Below are 19,578 nucleotides of genomic sequence, written 5' to 3' on the forward strand. Positions count from 1 at the left end.
ACAACAGAAATTAGGTGCATGTTGGGACAAACCAGTTACAACATTCATTCAATATTTATTCCTATATCAACATCACTGACAAAAACAGATTATCTGGTCATGAACGCATTGCTGTTTGTGGGATCGTGCTGTGTGCATACTGGCTGCGCCATTTCCCACATTACAACAGTGACTCACTTTAAAAATACTTCATTGGCTGTAAAGCGTTTTGGGACATGAAAGGCGCCAACACACTGCAGAAAATTTTACCCGATAGCTGGCAAAATGCGAGCTGTTGTGAGAAATACGTGTGTTGGTTGCATTGCAGGCATGATAAACTTAATGACTGGCGCTGCCTGTTAAGTGATGTCGTAACAATGTACGTGTTGTGTGATTGCACAGGAGGAAGGATTGTGATGCAACTCAGTAAATGTGCAGAATTGGAGCACGCTTTTCTGCAGTTCATTGTCAGGGTGGCCGAGTGGTTTAAGGTGCCAAACTCAAAGACTGTAACCCTTACCTTACCAAAGGTTGGTGTATTCTGGGACGTGGGTGCCAAGCCCACTTCTAGCGGCGTGGTTTCCAATCCCACTTCTGACATTTACTTTTTATCCACACAAATGCGGCCAGCGTGCAAAAAGCATGCTCAACTGGCCTTCAATTTTCAAGTGGTGACATCAAACTCTTCGATGGTATTGCCATTTGCCAACAAACTAAAGGCACCGCTCACAGTCCAACTACTTTTCCACACCAAAATGGCCCATTTGTGAAACAGGTGCCCATGCTTGTGCTGACAGAATGCAAGTGTTACGCAGGGAAAATTGTGGCAGCGGTGGGATTTGAACCCACTCCTCCGAAGAGACTGGAACCTGGATCCAGCGCCTTAGACCGCTCGGCCACGCTACCACTGGAAGCAGCTTCTGTTCTGGAACGAGTGACCGTTGAGTGAAATGTGACTTTGCCATGCGGAAAATAATAATTAAGGCAATTAAAGTGGTAGACAGTAAACTCTCGAGAAACGATTTTGCATTACAGGAACCTACGTATCCACAGGGCAACAACAGAAATTAGGTGCATGTTGGGACAAACCAGTTACAACATTCATTCAATATTTAATCCTATATCAACATCACTGACAAAAACAGATTATCTGGTCATGAACACATTGCTGTTTGTGGGATCGTGCTGTGTGCATACTGGCTGCGCCATTTCCCACATTACAACAGTGACTCACTTTAAAAATACTTCATTGGCTGTAAAGCGTTTTGGGACATGAAAGGCGCCAACACACTGCAGAAAATTTTACCCGATAGCTGGCAAAATGCGAGCTGTTGTGAGAAATACGTGTGTTGGTTGCATTGCAGGCATGATAAACTTAATGACTGGCGCTGCCTGTTAAGTGATGTCGTAACAATGTACGTGTTGTGTGATTGCACAGGAGGAAGGATTGTGATGCAACTCAGTAAATGTGCAGAATTGGAGCACGCTTTTCTGCAGTTGCAGTCGGTTCATTGTCAGGGTGGCCGAGTGGTTTAAGGTGCCAAACTCAAAGACTGTAACCCTTACCTTACCAAAGGTTGGTGTATTCTGGGACGTGGGTGCCAAGCCCACTTCTAGCGGCGTGGTTTCCAATCCCACTTCTGACATTTAGTTTTTATCCACACAAATGCGGCCAGCGTGCAAAAAGCATGCTCAACTGGCCTTCAATTTTCAAGTGGTGACATCAAACTCTTCGATGGTATTGCCATTTGCCAACAAACTAAAGGCACCGCTCACAGTCCAACTACTTTTCCACACCAAAATGGCCCCATTGTGAAACAGGTGCCCATGCTTGTGCTGACAGAATGCAAGTGTTACGCAGGGAAAATTGTGGCAGCGGTGGGATTTGAACCCACGCCTCCGAAGAGACTGGAACCTGGATCCAGCGCCTTAGACCGCTCGGCCACGCTACCACTGGAAGCAGCTTCTGTTCTGGAACGAGTGACCGTTGAGTGAAATGTGACTTTGCCATGCGGAAAATAATAATTAAGGCAATTAAAGTGGTAGACAGTAAACTCTCGAGAAACGATTTTGCAACATACCGGTCACAGGAACCTACGTATCCACAGGGCAACAACAGAAATTAGGTGCATGTTGGGACAAACCAGTTACAACATTCATTCAATATTTATTCCTATATCAACATCACTGACAAAAACAGATTATCTGGTCATGAACGCATTGCTGTTTGTGGGATCGTGCTGTGTGCATACTGGCTGCGCCATTTCCCACATTACAACAGTGACTCACTTTAAAAATACTTCATTGGCTGTAAAGCGTTTTGGGACATGAAAGGCGCCAACACACTGCAGAAAATTTTACCCGATAGCTGGCAAAATGCGAGCTGTTGTGAGAAATACGTGTGTTGGTTGCATTGCAGGCATGATAAACTTAATGACTGGCGCTGCCTGTTAAGTGATGTCGTAACAATGTACGTGTTGTGTGATTGCACAGGAGGAAGGATTGTGATGCAACTCAGTAAATGTGCAGAATTGGAGCACGCTTTTCTGCAGTTGCAGTCGGTTCATTGTCAGGGTGGCCGAGTGGTTTAAGGTGCCAAACTCAAAGACTGTAACCCTTACCTTACCAAAGGTTGGTGTATTCTGGGACGTGGGTGCCAAGCCCACTTCTAGCGGCGTGGTTTCCAATCCCACTTCTGACATTTACTTTTTATCCACACAAATGCGGCCAGCGTGCAAAAAGCATGCTCAACTGGCCTTCAATTTTCAAGTGGTGACATCAAACTCTTCGATGGTATTGCCATTTGCCAACAAACTAAAGGCACCGCTCACAGTCCAACTACTTTTCCACACCAAAATGGCCCCATTGTGAAACAGGTGCCCATGCTTGTGCTGACAGAATGCAAGTGTTACGCAGGGAAAATTGTGGCAGCGGTGGGATTTGAACCCACGCCTCCAAAGAGACTGGAACCTGGATCCAGCGCCTTAGACCACTCGGCCACGCTACCACTGGAAGCAGCTTCTGTTCTGGAACGAGTGACCGTTGAGTGAAATGTGACTTTGCCATGCGGAAAATAATAATTAAGGCAATTAAAGTGGTAGACAGTAAACTCTCGAGAAACGATTTTGCAACATACCGGTCACAGGAACCTACGTATCCACAGGGCAACAACAGAAATTAGGTGCATGTTGGGACAAACCAGTTACAACATTCATTCAATATTTAATCCTATATCAACATCACTGACAAAAACAGATTATCTGGTCATGAACACATTGCTGTTTGTGGGATCGTGCTGTGTGCATACTGGCTGCGCCATTTCCCACATTACAACAGTGACTCACTTTAAAAATACTTCATTGGCTGTAAAGCGTTTTGGGACATGAAAGGCGCCAACACACTGCAGAAAATTTTACCCGATAGCTGGCAAAATGCGAGCTGTTGTGAGAAATACGTGTGTTGGTTGCATTGCAGGCATGATAAACTTAATGACTGGCGCTGCCTGTTAAGTGATGTCGTAACAATGTACGTGTTGTGTGATTGCACAGGAGGAAGGATTGTGATGCAACTCAGTAAATGTGCAGAATTGGAGCACGCTTTTCTGCAGTTGCAGTCGGTTCATTGTCAGGGTGGCCGAGTGGTTTAAGGTGCCAAACTCAAAGACTGTAACCCTTACCTTACCAAAGGTTGGTGTATTCTGGGACGTGGGTGCCAAGCCCACTTCTAGCGGCGTGGTTTCCAATCCCACTTCTGACATTTACTTTTTATCCACACAAATGCGGCCAGCGTGCAAAAAGCATGCTCAACTGGCCTTCAATTTTCAAGTGGTGACATCAAACACTTCGATGGTATTGCCATTTGCCAACAAACTAAAGGCACCGCTCACAGTCCAACTACTTTTCCACACCAAAATGGCCCCATTGTGAAACAGGTGCCCATGCTTGTGCTGACAGAATGCAAGTGTTACGCAGGGAAAATTCTGGCAGCGGTGGGATTTGAACCCACGCCTCCGAAGAGACTGGAACCTGGATCCAGCGCCTTAGACCGCTCGGCCACGCTACCACTGGAAGCAGCTTCTGTTCTGGAACGAGTGACCGTTGAGTGAAATGTGACTTTGCCATGCGGAAAATAATAATTAAGGCAATTAAAGTGGTAGACAGTAAACTCTCGAGAAACGATTTTGCAACATACCGGTCACAGGAACCTACGTATCCACAGGGCAACAACAGAAATTAGGTGCATGTTGGGACAAACCAGTTACAACATTCATTCAATATTTATTCCTATATCAACATCACTGACAAAAACAGATTATCTGGTCATGAACGCATTGCTGTTTGTGGGATCGTGCTGTGTGCATACTGGCTGCGCCATTTCCCACATTACAACAGTGACTCACTTTAAAAATACTTCATTGGCTGTAAAGCGTTTTGGGACATGAAAGGCGCCAACACACTGCAGAAAATTTTACCCGATAGCTGGCAAAATGCGAGCTGTTGTGAGAAATACGTGTGTTGGTTGCATTGCAGGCATGATAAACTTAATGACTGGCGCTGCCTGTTAAGTGATGTCGTAACAATGTACGTGTTGTGTGATTGCACAGGAGGAAGGATTGTGATGCAACTCAGTAAATGTGCAGAATTGGAGCACGCTTTTCTGCAGTTCATTGTCAGGGTGGCCGAGTGGTTTAAGGTGCCAAACTCAAAGACTGTAACCCTTACCTTACCAAAGGTTGGTGTATTCTGGGACGTGGGTGCCAAGCCCACTTCTAGCGGCGTGGTTTCCAATCCCACTTCTGACATTTACTTTTTATCCACACAAATGCGGCCAGCGTGCAAAAAGCATGCTCAACTGGCCTTCAATTTTCAAGTGGTGACATCAAACTCTTCGATGGTATTGCCATTTGCCAACAAACTAAAGGCACCGCTCACAGTCCAACTACTTTTCCACACCAAAATGGCCCCATTGTGAAACAGGTGCCCATGCTTGTGCTGACAGAATGCAAGTGGTACGCAGGGAAAATTCTGGCAGCGGTGGGATTTGAACCCACGCCTCCGAAGAGACTGGAACCTGGATCCAGCGCCTTAGACCGCTCGGCCACGCTACCACTGGAAGCAGCTTCTGTTCTGGAACGAGTGACCGTTGAGTGAAATGTGACTTTGCCATGCGGAAAATAATAATTAAGGCAATTAAAGTGGTAGACAGTCAACTCTCGAGAAACGATTTTGCAACATACCGGTCACAGGAACCTACGTATCCACAGGGCAACAACAGAAATTAGGTGCATGTTGGGACAAACCAGTTACAACATTCATTCAATATTTATTCCTATATCAACATCACTGACAAAAATAGATTATCTGGTCATGAACACATTGCTGTTTGTGGGATCGTGCTGTGTGCATACTGGCTGCGCCATTTCCCACATTACAACAGTGACTCACTTTAAAAATACTTCATTGGCTGTAAAGCGTTTTGGGACATGAAAGGCGCCAACACACTGCAGAAAATTTTACCCGATAGCTGGCAAAATGCGAGCTGTTGTGAGAAATACGTGTGTTGGTTGCATTGCAGGCATGATAAACTTAATGACTGGCGCTGCCTGTTAAGTGATGTCGTAACAATGTACGTGTTGTGTGATTGCACAGGAGGAAGGATTGTGATGCAACTCAGTAAATGTGCAGAATTGGAGCACGCTTTTCTGCAGTTGCAGTCGGTTCATTGTCAGGGTGGCCGAGTGGTTTAAGGTGCCAAACTCAAAGACTGTAACCCTTACCTTACCAAAGGTTGGTGTATTCTGGGACGTGGGTGCCAAGCCCACTTCTAGCGGCGTGGTTTCCAATCCCACTTCTGACATTTACTTTTTATCCACACAAATGCGGCCAGCGTGCAAAAAGCATGCTCAACTGGCCTTCAATTTTCAAGTGGTGACATCAAACTCTTCGATGGTATTGCCATTTGCCAACAAACTAAAGGCACCGCTCACAGTCCAACTACTTTTCCACACCAAAATGGCCCCATTGTGAAACAGGTGCCCATGCTTGTGCTGACAGAATGCAAGTGTTACGCAGGGAAAATTGTGGCAGCGGTGGGATTTGAACCCACGCCTCCAAAGAGACTGCAACCTGGATCCAGCGCCTTAGACCGCTCGGCCACGCTACCACTGGAAGCAGCTTCTGTTCTGGAACGAGTGACCGTTGAGTGAAATGTGACTTTGCCATGCGGAAAATAATAATTAAGGCAATTAAAGTGGTAGACAGTAAACTCTCGAGAAACGATTTTGCAACATACCGGTCACAGGAACCTACGTATCCACAGGGCAACAACAGAAATTAGGTGCATGTTGGGACAAACCAGTTACAACATTCATTCAATATTTAATCCTATATCAACATCACTGACAAAAACAGATTATCTGGTCATGAACACATTGCTGTTTGTGGGATCGTGCTGTGTGCATACTGGCTGCGCCATTTCCCACATTACAACAGTGACTCACTTTAAAAATACTTCATTGGCTGTAAAGCGTTTTGGGACATGAAAGGCGCCAACACACTGCAGAAAATTTTACCCGATAGCTGGCAAAATGCGAGCTGTTGTGAGAAATACGTGTGTTGGTTGCATTGCAGGCATGATAAACTTAATGACTGGCGCTGCCTGTTAAGTGATGTCGTAACAATGTACGTGTTGTGTGATTGCACAGGAGGAAGGATTGTGATGCAACTCAGTAAATGTGCAGAATTGGAGCACGCTTTTCTGCAGTTGCAGTCGGTTCATTGTCAGGGTGGCCGAGTGGTTTAAGGTGCCAAACTCAAAGACTGTAACCTTTACCTTACCAAAGGTTGGTGTATTCTGGGACGTGGGTGCCAAGCCCACTTCTAGCGGCGTGGTTTCCAATCCCACTTCTGACATTTACTTTTTATCCACACAAATGCGGCCAGCGTGCAAAAAGCATGCTCAACTGGCCTTCAATTTTCAAGTGGTGACATCAAACTCTTCGATGGTATTGCCATTTGCCAACAAACTAAAGGCACCGCTCACAGTCCAACTACTTTTCCACACCAAAATGGCCCCATTGTGAAACAGGTGCCCATGCTTGTGCTGACAGAATGCAAGTGTTACGCAGGGAAAATTGTGGCAGCGGTGGGATTTGAACCCACGCCTCCGAAGAGACTGGAACCTGGATCCAGCGCCTTAGACCGCTCGGCCACGCTACCACTGGAAGCAGCTTCTGTTCTGGAACGAGTGACCGTTGAGTGAAATGTGACTTTGCCATGCGGAAAATAATAATTAAGGCAATTAAAGTGGTAGACAGTAAACTCTCGAGAAACGATTTTGCAACATACCGGTCACAGGAACCTACGTATCCACAGGGCAACAACAGAAATTAGGTGCATGTTGGGACAAACCAGTTACAACATTCATTCAATATTTAATCCTATATCAACATCACTGACAAAAACAGATTATCTGGTCATGAACACATTGCTGTTTGTGGGATCGTGCTGTGTGCATACTGGCTGCGCCATTTCCCACATTACAACAGTGACTCACTTTAAAAATACTTCATTGGCTGTAAAGCGTTTTGGGACATGAAAGGCGCCAACACACTGCAGAAAATTTTACCCGATAGCTGGCAAAATGCGAGCTGCTGTGAGAAATACGTGTGTTGGTTGCATTGCAGGCATGATAAACTTAATGACTGGCGCTGCCTGTTAAGTGATGTCGTAACAATGTACGTGTTGTGTGATTGCACAGGAGGAAGGATTGTGATGCAACTCAGTAAATGTGCAGAATTGGAGCACGCTTTTCTGCAGTTGCAGTCGGTTCATTGTCAGGGTGGCCGAGTGGTTTAAGGTGCCAAACTCAAAGACTGTAACCCTTACCTTACCAAAGGTTGGTGTATTCTGGGACGTGGGTGCCAAGCCCACTTCTAGCGGCGTGGTTTCCAATCCCACTTCTGACATTTAGTTTCTATCCACACAAATGCGGCCAGCGTGCAAAAAGCATGCTCAACTGGCCTTCAATTTTCAAGTGGTGACATCAAACTCTTCGATGGTATTGCCATTTGCCAACAAACTAAAGGCACCGCTCACAGTCCAACTACTTTTCCACACCAAAATGGCCCCATTGTGAAACAGGTGCCCATGCTTGTGCTGACAGAATGCAAGTGTTACGCAGGGAAAATTCTGGCAGCGGTGGGATTTGAACCCACGCCTCCGAAGAGACTGGAACCTGGATCCAGCGCCTTAGACCGCTCGGCCACGCTACCACTGGAAGCAGCTTCTGTTCTGGAACGAGTGACCGTTGAGTGAAATGTGACTTTGCCATGCGGAAAATAATAATTAAGGCAATTAAAGTGGTAGACAGTAAACTCTCGAGAAACGATTTTGCAACATACCGGTCACAGGAACCTACGTATCCACAGGGCAACAACAGAAATTAGGTGCATGTTGGGACAAACCAGTTACAACATTCATTCAATATTTATTCCTATATCAACATCACTGACAAAAACAGATTATCTGGTCATGAACGCATTGCTGTTTGTGGGATCGTGCTGTGTGCATACTGGCTGCGCCATTTCCCACATTACAACAGTGACTCACTTTAAAAATACTTCATTGGCTGTAAAGCGTTTTGGGACATGAAAGGCGCCAACACACTGCAGAAAATTTTACCCGATAGCTGGCAAAATGCGAGCTGTTGTGAGAAATACGTGTGTTGGTTGCATTGCAGGCATGATAAACTTAATGACTGGCGCTGCCTGTTAAGTGATGTCGTAACAATGTACGTGTTGTGTGATTGCACAGGAGGAAGGATTGTGATGCAACTCAGTAAATGTGCAGAATTGGAGCACGCTTTTCTGCAGTTCATTGTCAGGGTGGCCGAGTGGTTTAAGGTGCCAAACTCAAAGACTGTAACCCTTACCTTACCAAAGGTTGGTGTATTCTGGGACGTGGGTGCCAAGCCCACTTCTAGCGGCGTGGTTTCCAATCCCACTTCTGACATTTACTTTTTATCCACACAAATGCGGCCAGCGTGCAAAAAGCATGCTCAACTGGCCTTCAATTTTCAAGTGGTGACATCAAACTCTTCGATGGTATTGCCATTTGCCAACAAACTAAAGGCACCGCTCACAGTCCAACTACTTTTCCACACCAAAATGGCCCCATTGTGAAACAGGTGCCCATGCTTGTGCTGACAGAATGCAAGTGTTACGCAGGGAAAATTGTGGCAGCGGTGGGATTTGAACCCACGCCTCCGAAGAGACTGGAACCTGGATCCAGCGCCTTAGACCGCTCGGCCACTCTACCACTGGAAGCAGCTTCTGTTCTGGAACGAGTGACCGTTGAGTGAAATGTGACTTTGCCATGCGGAAAATAATAATTAAGGCAATTAAAGTGGTAGACAGTAAACTCTCGAGAAACGATTTTGCAACATACCGGTCACAGGAACCTACGTATCCACAGGGCAACAACAGAAATTAGGTGCATGTTGGGACAAACCAGTTACAACATTCATTCAATATTTATTCCTATATCAACATCACTGACAAAAACAGATTATCTGGTCATGAACACATTGCTGTTTGTGGGATCGTGCTGTGTGCATCCTGGCTGCGCCATTTCCCACATTACAACAGTGACTCACTTTAAAAATACTTCATTGGCTGTAAAGCGTTTTGGGACATGAAAGGCGCCAACACACTGCAGAAAATTTTACCCGATAGCTGGCAAAATGCGAGCTGTTGTGAGAAATACGTGTGTTGGTTGCATTGCAGGCATGATAAACTTAATGACTGGCGCTGCCTGTTAAGTGATGTCGTAACAATGTACGTGTTGTGTGATTGCACAGGAGGAAGGATTGTGATGCAACTCAGTAAATGTGCAGAATTGGAGCACGCTTTTCTGCAGTTCATTGTCAGGGTGGCCGAGTGGTTTAAGGTGCCAAACTCAAAGACTGTAACCCTTACCTTACCAAAGGTTGGTGTATTCTGGGACGTGGGTGCCAAGCCCACTTCTAGCGGCGTGGTTTCCAATCCCACTTCTGACATTTACTTTTTATCCACACAAATGCGGCCAGCGTGCAAAAAGCATGCTCAACTGGCCTTCAATTTTCAAGTGGTGACATCAAACTCTTCGATGGTATTGCCATTTGCCAACAAACTAAAGGCACCGCTCACAGTCCAACTACTTTTCCACACCAAAATGGCCCCATTGTGAAACAGGTGCCCATGCTTGTGCTGACAGAATGCAAGTGTTACGCAGGGAAAATTCTGGCAGCGGTGGGATTTGAACCCACGCCTCCGAAGAGACTGGAACCTGGATCCAGCGCCTTAGACCGCTCGGCCACGCTACCACTGGACGCAGCTTCTGTTCTGGAACGAGTGACCGTTGAGTGAAATGTGACTTTGCCATGCGGAAAATAATAATTAAGGCAATTAAAGTGGTAGACAGTCAACTCTCGAGAAACGATTTTGCAACATACCGGTCACAGGAACCTACGTATCCACAGGGCAACAACAGAAATTAGGTGCATGTTGGGACAAACCAGTTACAACATTCATTCAATATTTATTCCTATATCAACATCACTGACAAAAACAGATTATCTGGTCATGAACACATTGCTGTTTGTGGGATCGTGCTGTGTGCATACTGGCTGCGCCATTTCCCACATTACAACAGTGACTCACTTTAAAAATACTTCATTGGCTGTAAAGCGTTTTGGGACATGAAAGGCGCCAACACACTGCAGAAAATTTTACCCGATAGCTGGCAAAATGCGAGCTGTTGTGAGAAATACGTGTGTTGGTTGCATTGCAGGCATGATAAACTTAATGACTGGTGCTGCCTGTTAAGTGATGTCGTAACAATGTACGTGTTGTGTGATTGCACAGGAGGAAGGATTGTGATGCAACTCAGTAAATGTGCAGAATTGGAGCACGCTTTTCTGCAGTTGCAGTCGGTTCATTGTCAGGGTGGCCGAGTGGTTTAAGGTGCCAAACTCAAAGACTGTAACCCTTACCTTACCAAAGGTTGGTGTATTCTGGGACGTGGGTGCCAAGCCCACTTCTAGCGGCGTGGTTTCCAATCCCACTTCTGACATTTACTTTTTATCCACACAAATGCGGCCAGCGTGCAAAAAGCATGCTCAACTGGCCTTCAATTTTCAAGTGGTGACATCAAACTCTTCGATGGTATTGCCATTTGCCAACAAACTAAAGGCACCGCTCACAGTCCAACTACTTTTCCACACCAAAATGGCCCCATTGTGAAACAGGTGCCCATGCTTGTGCTGACAGAATGCAAGTGTTACGCAGGGAAAATTGTGGCAGCGGTGGGATTTGAACCCACGCCTCCGAAGAGACTGGAACCTGGATCCAGCGCCTTAGACCGCTCGGCCACGCTACCACTGGAAGCAGCTTCTGTTCTGGAACGAGTGACCGTTGAGTGAAATGTGACTTTGCCATGCGGAAAATAATAATTAAGGCAATTAAAGTGGTAGACAGTAAACTCTCGAGAAACGATTTTGCAACATACCGGTCACAGGAACCTACGTATCCACAGGGCAACAACAGAAATTAGGTGCATGTTGGGACAAACCAGTTACAACATTCATTCAATATTTAATCCTATATCAACATCACTGACAAAAACAGATTATCTGGTCATGAACACATTGCTGTTTGTGGGATCGTGCTGTGTGCATACTGGCTGCGCCATTTCCCACATTACAACAGTGACTCACTTTAAAAATACTTCATTGGCTGTAAAGCGTTTTGGGACATGAAAGGCGCCAACACACTGCAGAAAATTTTACCCGATAGCTGGCAAAATGCGAGCTGTTGTGAGAAATACGTGTGTTGGTTGCATTGCAGGCATGATAAACTTAATGACTGGCGCTGCCTGTTAAGTGATGTCGTAACAATGTACGTGTTGTGTGATTGCACAGGAGGAAGGATTGTGATGCAACTCAGTAAATGTGCAGAATTGGAGCACGCTTTTCTGCAGTTGCAGTCGGTTCATTGTCAGGGTGGCCGAGTGGTTTAAGGTGCCAAACTCAAAGACTGTAACCCTTACCTTACCAAAGGTTGGTGTATTCTGGGACGTGGGTGCCAAGCCCACTTCTAGCAGCGTGGTTTCCAATCCCACTTCTGACATTTAGTTTTTATCCACACAAATGCGGCCAGCGTGCAAAAAGCATGCTCAACTGGCCTTCAATTTTCAAGTGGTGACATCAAACTCTTCGATGGTATTGCCATTTGCCAACAAACTAAAGGCACCGCTCACAGTCCAACTACTTTTCCACACCAAAATGGCCCCATTTGTGAAACAGGTGCCCATGCTTGTGCTGACAGAATGCAAGTGTTACGCAGGGAAAATTGTGGCAGCGGTGGGATTTGAACCCACGCCTCCGAAGAGACTGGAACCTGGATCCAGCGCCTTAGACCGCTCGGCCACGCTACCACTGGAAGCAGCTTCTGTTCTGGAACGAGTGACCGTTGAGTGAAATGTGACTTTGCCATGCGGAAAATAATAATTAAGGCAATTAAAGTGGTAGACAGTAAACTCTCGAGAAACGATTTTGCAACATACCGGTCACAGGAACCTACGTATCCACAGGGCAACAACAGAAATTAGGTGCATGTTGGGACAAACCAGTTACAACATTCATTCAATATTTATTCCTATATCAACATTACTGACAAAAACAGATTATCTGGTCATGAACACATTGCTGTTTGTGGGATCGTGCTGTGTGCATACTGGCTGCGCCATTTCCCACATTACAACAGTGACTCACTTTAAAAATACTTCATTGGCTGTAAAGCGTTTTGGGACATGAAAGGCGCCAACACACTGCAGAAAATTTTACCCGATAGCTGGCAAAATGCGAGCTGTTGTGAGAAATACGTGTGTTGGTTGCATTGCAGGCATGATAAACTTAATGACTGGCGCTGCCTGTTAAGTGATGTCGTAACAATGTACGTGTTGTGTGATTGCACAGGAGGAAGGATTGTGATGCAACTCAGTAAATGTGCAGAATTGGAGCACGCTTTTCTGCAGTTCATTGTCAGGGTGGCCGAGTGGTTTAAGGTGCCAAACTCAAAGACTGTAACCCTTATCTTACCAAAGGTTGGTGTATTCTGGGACGTGGGTGCCAAGCCCACTTCTAGCGGCGTGGTTTCCAATCCCACTTTTGACATTTACTTTTTACCCACACAAATGCAGCCAGCGTGCAAAAAGCATGCTCAACTGGCCTTCAATTTTCAAGTGGTGACATCAAACTCTTCGATGGTATTGCCATTTGCCAACAAACTAAAGGCACCGCTCACAGTCCAACTACTTTTCCACACCAAAATGGCCCCATTGTGAAACAGGTGCCCATGCTTGTGCTGACAGAATGCAAGTGTTACGCAGGGAAAATTCTGGCAGCGGTGGGATTTGAACCCACGCCTCCGAAGAGACTGGAACCTGGATCCAGCGCCTTAGACCGCTCGGCCACGCTACCACTGGACGCAGCTTCTGTTCTGGAACGAGTGACCGTTGAGTGAAATGTGACTTTGCCATGCGGAAAATAATAATTAAGGCAATTAAAGTGGTAGACAGTCAACTCTCGAGAAACGATTTTGCAACATACCGGTCACAGGAACCTACGTATCCACAGGGCAACAACAGAAATTAGGTGCATGTTGGGACAAACCAGTTACAACATTCATTCAATATTTATTCCTATATCAACATCACTGACAAAAACAGATTATCTGGTCATGAACGCATTGCTGTTTGTGGGATCGTGCTGTGTGCATACTGGCTGCGCCATTTCCCACATTACAACAGTGACTCACTTTAAAAATACTTCATTGGCTGTAAAGCGTTTTGGGACATGAAAGGCGCCAACACACTGCAGAAAATTTTACCCGATAGCTGGCAAAATGCGAGCTGTTGTGAGAAATACATGTGTTGGTTGCATTGCAGGCATGATAAACTTAATGACTGGCGCTGCCTGTTAAGTGATGTCGTAACAATGTACGTGTTGTGTGATTGCACAGGAGGAAGGATTGTGATGCAACTCAGTAAATGTGCAGAATTGGAGCACGCTTTTCTGCAGTTGCAGTCGGTTCATTGTCAGGGTGGCCGAGTGGTTTAAGGTGCCAAACTCAAAGACTGTAACCCTTACCTTACCAAAGGTTGGTGTATTCTGGGACGTGGGTGCCAAGCCCACTTCTAGCGGCGTGGTTTCCAATCCCACTTCTGACATTTACTTTTTATCCACACAAATGCGGCCAGCGTGCAAAAAGCATGCTCAACTGGCCTTCAATTTTCAAGTGGTGACATCAAACTCTTCGATGGTATTGCCATTTGCCAACAAACTAAAGGCACCGCTCACAGTCCAACTACTTTTCCACACCAAAATGGCCCCATTGTGAAACAGGTGCCCATGCTTGTGCTGACAGAATGCAAGTGTTACGCAGGGAAAATTGTGCCAGCGGTGGGATTTGAACCCACGCCTCCGAAGAGACTGGAACCTGGATCCAGCGCTTTAGACCGCTCGGCCACGCTACCACTGGAAGCAGCTTCTGTTCTGGAACGAGTGACCGTTGAGTGAAATGTGACTTTGCCATGCGGAAAATAATAATTAAGGCAATTAAAGTGGTAGACAGTAAACTCTCGAGAAACGATTTTGCAACATACCGGTCACAGGAACCTACGTATCCACAGGGCAACAACAGAAATTAGGTGCATGTTGGGACAAACCAGTTACAACATTCATTCAATATTTATTCCTATATCAACATCACTGACAAAAACAGATTATCTGGTCATGAACGCATTGCTGTTTGTGGGATCGTGCTGTGTGCATACTGGCTGCGCCATTTCCCACATTACAACAGTGACTCACTTTAAAAATACTTCATTGGCTGTAAAGCGTTTTGGGACATGAAAGGCGCCAACACACTGCAGAAAATTTTACCCGATAGCTGGCAAAATGCGAACTGTTGTGAGAAATACGTGTGTTGGTTGCATTGCAGGCATGATAAACTTAATGACTGGCGCTGCCTGTTAAGTGATGTCGTAACAATGTACGTGTTGTGTGATTGCACAGGAGGAAGGATTGTGATGCAACTCAGTAAATGTGCAGAATTGGAGCACGCTTTTCTGCAGTTACAGTCGGTTCATTGTCAGGGTGGCCGAGTGGTTTAAGGTGCCAAACTCAAAGACTGTAACCCTTACCTTACCAAAGGTTGGTGTATTCTGGGACGTGGGTGCCAAGCCCACTTCTAGCGGCGTGGTTTCCAATCCCACTTCTGACATTTACTTTTTATCCACACAAATGCGGCCAGCGTGCAAAAAGCATGCTCAACTGGCCTTCAATTTTCAAGTGGTGACATCAAACTCTTCGATGGTATTGCCATTTGCCAACAAACTAAAGGCACCGCTCACAGTCCAACTACTTTTCCACACCAAAATGGCCCCATTTGTGAAACAGGTGCCCATGCTTGTGCTGACAGAATGCAAGTGTTACGCAGGGAAAATTGTGGCAGCGGTGGGATTTGAACCCACACCTCCGAAAAGACTGGAACCTGGATCCAGCGCCTTAGACCGCTCGGCCACGCTACCACTGGAAGCAGCTTCTGTTCTGGAACGAGTGACCGTTGAGTGAAATGTGACTTTGCCATGCGGAAAATAATAATTAAGGCAATTAAAGTGGTAGACAGTAAACTCTCGAGAAACGATTTTGCAACATACCGGTCACAGGAACCTACGTATCCACAGGGCAACAACAGAAATTAGGTGCATGTTGGGACAAACCAGTTACAACATTCATTCAATATTTATTCCTATATCAACATCACTGACAAAAACAGATTATCTGGTCATGAACACATTGCTGTTTGTGGGATCGTGCTGTGTGCATCCTGGCTGCGCCATTTCCCACATTACAACAGTGACTCACTTTAAAAATACTTCATTGGCTGTAAAGCGTTTTGGGACATGAAAGGCGCCAACACACTGCAGAAAATTTTACCCGATAGCTGGCAAAATGCGAGCTGTTGTGAGAAATACGTGTGTTGGTTGCATTGCAGGCATGATAAACTTAATGACTGGCGCTGCCTGTTAAGTGATGTCGTAACAATGTACGTGTTGTGTGATTGCACAGGAGGAAGGATTGTGATGCAACTCAGTAAATGTGCAGAATTGGAGCACGCTTTTCTGCAGTTGCAGTCGGTTCATTGTCAGGGTGGCCGAGTGGTTTAAGGTGCCAAACTCAAAGACTGTAACCCTTACCTTACCAAAGGTTGGTGTATTCTGGGACGTGGGTGCCAAGCCCACTTCTAGCGGCGTGGTTTCCAATCCCACTTCTGACATTTACTTTTTATCCACACAAATGCGGCCAGCGTGCAAAAAGCATGCTCAACTGGCCTTCAATTTTCAAGTGGTGACATCAAACTCTTCGATGGTATTGCCATTTGCCAACAAACTAAAGGCACCGCTCACAGTCCAACTACTTTTCCACACCAAAATGGCCCCATTGTGAAACAGGTGCCCATGCTTGTGCTGACAGAATGCAAGTGTTACGCAGGGAAAATTGTGGCAGCGGTGGGATTTGAACCCACGCCTCCGAAGAGACTGGAACCTGGATCCAGCGCCTTAGACCGCTCGGCCACGCTACCACTGGAAGCAGCTTCTGTTCTGGAACGAGTGACCGTTGAGTGAAATGTGACTTTGCCATGCGGAAAATAATAATTAAGGCAATTAAAGTGGTAGACAGTAAACTCTCGAGAAACAATTTTGAAACATACCGGTCACAGGAACCTTCGTATCCACAGGGCAACAACAGAAATTAGGTGCATGTTGGGACAAACCAGTTACAACATTCATTCAATATTTATTCCTATATCAACATCACTGACAAAAACAGATTATCTGGTCATGAACACATTGCTGTTTGTGGGATCGTGCTGTGTGCATACTGGCTGCGCCATTTCCCACATTACAACAGTGACTCACTTTAAAAATACTTCATTGGCTGTAAAGCGTTTTGGGACATGAAAGGCGCCAACACACTGCAGAAAATTTTACCCGATAGCTGGCAAAATGCGAGCTGTTGTGAGAAATACGTGTGTTGGTTGCATTGCAGGCATGATAAACTTAATGACTGGCGCTGCCTGTTAAGTGATGTCGTAACAATGTACGTGTTGTGTGATTGCACAGGAGGAAGGATTGTGATGCAACTCAGTAAATGTGCAGAATTGGAGCACGCTTTTCTGCAGTTACAGTCGGTTCATTGTCAGGGTGGCCGAGTGGTTTAAGGTGCCAAACTCAAAGACTGTAACCCTTACCTTACCAAAGGTTGGTGTATTCTGGGACGTGGGTGCCAAGCCCACTTCTAGCGGCGTGGTTTCCAATCCCACTTCTGACATTTACTTTTTATCCACACAAATGCGGCCAGCGTGCAAAAAGCATGCTCAACTGGCCTTCAATTTTCAAGTGGTGACATCAAACTCTTCGATGGTATTGCCATTTGCCAACAAACTAAAGGCACCGCTCACAGTCCAACTACTTTTCCACACCAAAATGGCCCCATTGTGAAACAGGTGCCCATGCTTGTGCTGACAGAATGCAAGTGTTACGCAGGGAAAATTGTGGCAGCGGTGGGATTTGAACCCACGCCTCCGAAGAGACTGGAACCTGGATCCAGCGCCTTAGACCGCTCGGCCACGCTACCACTGGAAGCAGCTTCTGTTCTGGAACGAGTGACCGTTGAGTGAAATGTGACTTTGCCATGCGGAAAATAATAATTAAGGCAATTAAAGTGGTAGACAGTAAACTCTCGAGAAACGATTTTGCAACATACCGGTCACAGGAACCTACGTATCCACAGGGCAACAACAGAAATTAGGTGCATGTTGGGACAAACCAGTTACAACATTCATTCAATATTTATTCCTATATCAACATCACTGACAAAAACAGATTATCTGGTCATGAACACATTGCTGTTTGTGGGATCGTGCTGTGTGCATCCTGGCTGCGCCATTTCCCACATTACAACAGTGACTCACTTTAAAAATACTTCATTGGCTGTAAAGCGTTTTGGGACATGAAAGGCGCCAACACACTGCAGAAAATTTTACCCGATAGCTGGCAAAATGCGAGCTGTTGTGAGAAATACGTGTGTTGGTTGCATTGCAGGCATGATAAACTTAATGACTGGCGCTGCCTGTTAAGTGATGTCGTAACAATGTACGTGTTGTGTGATTGCACAGGAGGAAGGATTGTGATGCAACTCAGTAAATGTGCAGAATTGGAGCACGCTTTTCTGCAGTTGCAGTCGGTTCATTGTCAGGGTGGCCGAGTGGTTTAAGGTGCCAAACTCAAAGACTGTAACCCTTACCTTACCAAAGGTTGGTGTATTCTGGGACGTGGGTGCCAAGCCCACTTCTAGCGGCGTGGTTTCCAATCCCACTTCTGACATTTACTTTTTATCCACACAAATGCGGCCAGCGTGCAAAAAGCATGCTCAACTGGCCTTCAATTTTCAAGTGGTGACATCAAACTCTTCGATGGTATTGCCATTTGCCAACAAACTAAAGGCACCGCTCACAGTCCAACTACTTTTCCACACCAAAATGGCCCCATTGTGAAACAGGTGCCCATGCTTGTGCTGACAGAATGCAAGTGTTACGCAGGGAAAATTGTGGCAGCGGTGGGATTTGAACCCACGCCTCCGAAGAGACTGGAACCTGGATCCAGCGCCTTAGACCGCTCGGCCACGCTACCACTGGAAGCAGCTTCTGTTCTGGAACGAGTGACCGTTGAGTGAAATGTGACTTTGCCATGCGGAAAATAATAATTAAGGCAATTAAAGTGGTAGACAGTAAACTCTCGAGAAACAATTTTGAAACATACCGGTCACAGGAACCTTCGTATCCACAGGGCAACAACAGAAATTAGGTGCATGTTGGGACAAACCAGTTACAACATTCATTCAATATTTATTCCTATATCAACATCACTGACAAAAACAGATTATCTGGTCATGAACACATTGCTGTTTGTGGGATCGTGCTGTGTGCATACTGGCTGCGCCATTTCCCACATTACAACAGTGACTCACTTTAAAAATACTTCATTGGCTGTAAAGCGTTTTGGGACATGAAAGGCGCCAACACACTGCAGAAAATTTTACCCGATAGCTGGCAAAATGCGAGCTGTTGTGAGAAATACGTGTGTTGGTTGCATTGCAGGCATGATAAACTTAATGACTGGCGCTGCCTGTTAAGTGATGTCGTAACAATGTACGTGTTGTGTGATTGCACAGGAGGAAGGATTGTGATGCAACTCAGTAAATGTGCAGAATTGGAGCACGCTTTTCTGCAGTTACAGTCGGTTCATTGTCAGGGTGGCCGAGTGGTTTAAGGTGCCAAACTCAAAGACTGTAACCCTTACCTTACCAAAGGTTGGTGTATTCTGGGACGTGGGTGCCAAGCCCACTTCTAGCGGCGTGGTTTCCAATCCCACTTCTGACATTTACTTTTTATCCACACAAATGCGGCCAGCGTGCAAAAAGCATGCTCAACTGGCC

At 45.8% G+C, this 19,578-nt stretch overlaps 15 non-coding genes across 15 annotated transcripts; all 15 read right to left on the reverse strand.

Annotated features, from left to right (window-relative positions):
- Positions 1 to 803: 803 nt before the first annotated feature.
- Positions 804 to 885, reverse strand: trnal-cag (transfer RNA leucine (anticodon CAG)). The gene has a single exon. It is a non-coding gene; the product is annotated as a tRNA-Leu (tRNA).
- A 964-nt stretch (positions 886 to 1,849) lies between these two features.
- Positions 1,850 to 1,931, reverse strand: trnal-cag (transfer RNA leucine (anticodon CAG)). Its single transcript has one exon. It is a non-coding gene; the product is annotated as a tRNA-Leu (tRNA).
- Positions 1,932 to 2,904: 973 nt separating this feature from the next.
- On the reverse strand, positions 2,905 to 2,986 carry trnal-cag (transfer RNA leucine (anticodon CAG)). The gene has a single exon. It is a non-coding gene; the product is annotated as a tRNA-Leu (tRNA).
- A 973-nt stretch (positions 2,987 to 3,959) lies between these two features.
- trnal-cag (transfer RNA leucine (anticodon CAG)) lies at positions 3,960 to 4,041 on the reverse strand. The gene has a single exon. It is a non-coding gene; the product is annotated as a tRNA-Leu (tRNA).
- Positions 4,042 to 5,004: 963 nt separating this feature from the next.
- On the reverse strand, positions 5,005 to 5,086 carry trnal-cag (transfer RNA leucine (anticodon CAG)). Its single transcript has one exon. It is a non-coding gene; the product is annotated as a tRNA-Leu (tRNA).
- Positions 5,087 to 7,114: 2,028 nt separating this feature from the next.
- Positions 7,115 to 7,196, reverse strand: trnal-cag (transfer RNA leucine (anticodon CAG)). The gene has a single exon. It is a non-coding gene; the product is annotated as a tRNA-Leu (tRNA).
- A 973-nt stretch (positions 7,197 to 8,169) lies between these two features.
- On the reverse strand, positions 8,170 to 8,251 carry trnal-cag (transfer RNA leucine (anticodon CAG)). The gene has a single exon. It is a non-coding gene; the product is annotated as a tRNA-Leu (tRNA).
- Positions 8,252 to 10,259: 2,008 nt separating this feature from the next.
- Positions 10,260 to 10,341, reverse strand: trnal-cag (transfer RNA leucine (anticodon CAG)). Its single transcript has one exon. It is a non-coding gene; the product is annotated as a tRNA-Leu (tRNA).
- A 973-nt stretch (positions 10,342 to 11,314) lies between these two features.
- On the reverse strand, positions 11,315 to 11,396 carry trnal-cag (transfer RNA leucine (anticodon CAG)). The gene has a single exon. It is a non-coding gene; the product is annotated as a tRNA-Leu (tRNA).
- A 974-nt stretch (positions 11,397 to 12,370) lies between these two features.
- On the reverse strand, positions 12,371 to 12,452 carry trnal-cag (transfer RNA leucine (anticodon CAG)). Its single transcript has one exon. It is a non-coding gene; the product is annotated as a tRNA-Leu (tRNA).
- A 963-nt stretch (positions 12,453 to 13,415) lies between these two features.
- On the reverse strand, positions 13,416 to 13,497 carry trnal-cag (transfer RNA leucine (anticodon CAG)). Its single transcript has one exon. It is a non-coding gene; the product is annotated as a tRNA-Leu (tRNA).
- Positions 13,498 to 15,526: 2,029 nt separating this feature from the next.
- On the reverse strand, positions 15,527 to 15,608 carry trnal-cag (transfer RNA leucine (anticodon CAG)). The gene has a single exon. It is a non-coding gene; the product is annotated as a tRNA-Leu (tRNA).
- A 973-nt stretch (positions 15,609 to 16,581) lies between these two features.
- On the reverse strand, positions 16,582 to 16,663 carry trnal-cag (transfer RNA leucine (anticodon CAG)). Its single transcript has one exon. It is a non-coding gene; the product is annotated as a tRNA-Leu (tRNA).
- A 973-nt stretch (positions 16,664 to 17,636) lies between these two features.
- Positions 17,637 to 17,718, reverse strand: trnal-cag (transfer RNA leucine (anticodon CAG)). The gene has a single exon. It is a non-coding gene; the product is annotated as a tRNA-Leu (tRNA).
- Positions 17,719 to 18,691: 973 nt separating this feature from the next.
- trnal-cag (transfer RNA leucine (anticodon CAG)) lies at positions 18,692 to 18,773 on the reverse strand. The gene has a single exon. It is a non-coding gene; the product is annotated as a tRNA-Leu (tRNA).
- Positions 18,774 to 19,578: the final 805 nt, after the last annotated feature.

This window comes from Pristiophorus japonicus, chromosome 8 (genome assembly GCF_044704955.1).
Source record: "Pristiophorus japonicus isolate sPriJap1 chromosome 8, sPriJap1.hap1, whole genome shotgun sequence".
NCBI lineage: Eukaryota > Metazoa > Chordata > Chondrichthyes > Pristiophoridae > Pristiophorus > Pristiophorus japonicus.